We start from the raw sequence: 3068 nt of genomic DNA, 5'->3' as shown, positions 1-3068 counted from the left end.
GTGCCACCTTTCTTTTGTTTTTTTAAATCTTTATTGGAGTATAATTGCTTTACAATGGTGTGTTAGTTTCTACTTTATAACAAAGTGAATCAGTTATACATATGTTCCCATATCTCTTCCCTCTTGCGTCTCCCTCCCTCCCACCCTCCCTATCCCACCCCTCTAGGTGGTCACAAAGCACCGAGCTGATCTCCCTGTGCTATGCAGCTGCTTTCCACTAGCTATCTACCTTACGTTTGGTAGTGTATATATGTCCATGCCACTCTCACTTTGTCACAGCTCACCCTTCCCACTCCCCATATCCTCAAGTCCATTCTCTAGTAGGTCTGTGTCTTTATTCCTATCTTACCCCTATGTTCTTCATAACATTTTTTTTCTTAAATTCCATATATATGTGTTAGCATACGGTATTTGTCTTTCTCTTTCTGACTTACTTCACTCTGTATGACAGAGTCTAGGTCTATCCACCTCATTACAAATAGCTCATTTCGTTTCCTTTTATGGCTGAGTAATATTCCATTGTATATATGTGCCACATCTTCTTTATCCATTCATCTGATGATGGACACCCAGGTTGTTTCCATCTCCTGGCTATTGTAAATAGAGCTGCAATGAACATCTTGGTACATGACTCTTTTTGAATTATGGTTTTCTCAGGGTATATGCCCAGTAGTGGGATTGCTGGGTCATATGGTAGTTCTATTTGTAGTTTCTTAAGGAACATCCATACTGTTCTCCATAGTGGCTGTATCAATTCACATTCCCACCAGCAGTGCAAGAGTGTTCCCTTTTCTTCACACCCTCTCCAGCATTTATTGTTTCTAGATTTTTTGATGATGGCCATTCTGATGGGTGTGAGATGATATCTCATTGTACTTTTGATTTGCATTTCTCTAATGATTAATGATGTTGAGCTTTGTTTCATGTGTTTGTTGGCAATCTGTATATCTTCTTTGGAGAAATGTCTATTTAGGTCTTCTGCCCATTTCTGGATTGGGTTGTTAGTTTTTTTATTATTGAGCTGCATGAGCTGCTTGTAAATTTTGGAGATTAATCCTTTGTCAGTTGCTTCATTTGCAAATATTTTCTCCCATTCTGAGGGTTGCCTTTTGGTCTTGTTTATGGTTTCCTTTGCTGTGCAAAAGCTTTGAAGTTTCATTAGGTCCCATTTGTTTATTTTTGTTTTTATTTCCATTTCTCTAGGAGGTGGGTCAAAAAGGATCTTGCTGTGATTTATGTCATAGAGTGTTCTGCCTATGTTTTCCTCTAAGAGTTTGATAGGTTCTGGCCTTACATTTAGGTCTTTGATCCATTTTGAGCTTATTTCTGTGTATGGTGTTAGGGAGTGGTCTAATCTCATACTTATACATGTACCTGTCCAGTTTTCCCAGCACCACTTATTGAAGAGGCTGTCCTTTCTCCACTGTACATTCCTGCCTCCTTTATCAAAGATAAGGTGACCATATGTGCGTGGGTTTATCTCTGGGCTTTCTATCCTGTTCCATTGATCTATCTTTCTGTTTTTGTGCCAGTACCATACTGTCTTGATTACTGTAGCTTTGTAGTATAGTCTGAAGTCAGGGAGCCTGATTCCTCCAGCTCTGTTTTTCGTTCTCAAGATTGCTTTGGCTATTCGGGGTCTTTTGTGTTTCCATACAAATTGTGAAATTTTTTGTTCTAGTTCTGTGAAAAATGCCAGTAGTAGTTTGATAGGGATTGCATTGAATCTGTAGATTGCTTTGGGTAGTAGAGTCATTTTCACAATGTTGATTCTTCCAATCCAAGAACATGGTATATCTCTCCATCTATTTGTATCATCTTTAATTTCTTTCATCAGTGTCTTATAATTTTCTGCATACAGGTCTTTTGTCTCCTTAGGTAGGTTTATTCCTAGATATTTTATTCTTTTTGCTGCAATGGTAAATGGGAGTGTTTTCTTGATTTCACTTTCAGATTTTTCATCATTAGTGTATAGGAATGCAAGAGATTTCTGTGCATTAATTTTGTATCCTGCTACTTTACCAAATTCATTGATTAGCTCTAGTAGTTTTCTGGTGGCATCTTTAGGATTCTCTATGTATAGTATCATGTCATCTGCAAACAGTGACGGCTTTACTTCTTCCTTTTCGATTTGGATTCCTTTTATTTCCTTTTCTTCTTTGATTGCTGTGGCTAAAACTTCCAAAACTATGTTGAATTAAGAGTGGTGAGAATGGGCATCCTTGTCTTCTTCCTGATCTTAGCGGAAATGCTTTCAGTTTTTCACCATTGAGGATGATGTTGGCTGTGGGTTTGTCATATATGGCCTTTATTATGTTGAGGAAAGTTCTCTCTATGCCTACTTTCTGCAGGGTTTTTATCATAAATTGGTGTTGAATTTTGTCGAAAGCTTTCTCTGCAGCTATTGAGATGATCATATGGTTTTTCTCCTTCAATTTGTTAATATGGTTTATCACATTGATTTGCGTGTATTGAAGAATCCTTGCATTCCTGGAATAAACCCCACTTGATCATGGTGTATGATCCTTTTTTTTTTTTTTTTTTTTTTCCATGTTTCCAGGGCATGAACCAGACATGGGCACAAACCAAAAGCCAAGCTGGGATAAACAAGGAGTTACTTTGTCCCTGGCTGATATAAGACAGGCACCACCAACCAGGCGCCACTCTACCCAGGCCAGGGACAGGTGTATGATCCTTTTAATGTGCTGTTGGATTCTGTTTGGTAGTATTTTGTTGAGGATTTATGCATCTATGTTCATCAGTGTTATTGGCCTGTAGTTTTCTTTCTTTGTGACATCCTTGTCTGGTTTTGGTATCGAGGTGATAGTGGTCTCGTAGAATGAGTTTGGGCGTGTTCCTCCCTCTGCTATATTTTGGAAGAGTTTGAGAAGGATAGGTGTTAGCTCTTCTCTAAATATTTGATAGAATTCACCTGTGAAGCCATCTGGTCCTGGGCTTTTGTTTGTTGGAAGATTTTTAATCACAGTTTCAATTTCAGTACTTGTGATTGGTCTGTTCATATTTTCTATTTGTTCCTGATTCTGTCTTGGCAGGTTGTGCATTTCTAA

General features: G+C 38.2%; 1 non-coding gene across 1 annotated transcript; it reads right to left on the bottom strand.

Annotated features, from left to right (window-relative positions):
• Positions 1-2548: 2548 nt before the first annotated feature.
• On the bottom strand, positions 2549-2683 carry LOC137220362 (small nucleolar RNA SNORA48). The gene has a single exon (XR_010941662.1). It is a non-coding gene; the product is annotated as a small nucleolar RNA SNORA48 (small nucleolar RNA).
• Positions 2684-3068: the final 385 nt, after the last annotated feature.

The sequence above is a fragment of the Pseudorca crassidens genome, chromosome 2, assembly GCF_039906515.1.
Source record: "Pseudorca crassidens isolate mPseCra1 chromosome 2, mPseCra1.hap1, whole genome shotgun sequence".
Lineage (NCBI taxonomy): Eukaryota > Metazoa > Chordata > Mammalia > Artiodactyla > Delphinidae > Pseudorca > Pseudorca crassidens.
Note: the sequence above shows the minus strand (reverse complement) of the source record. Positions and strands in the feature narration are given on the sequence as shown.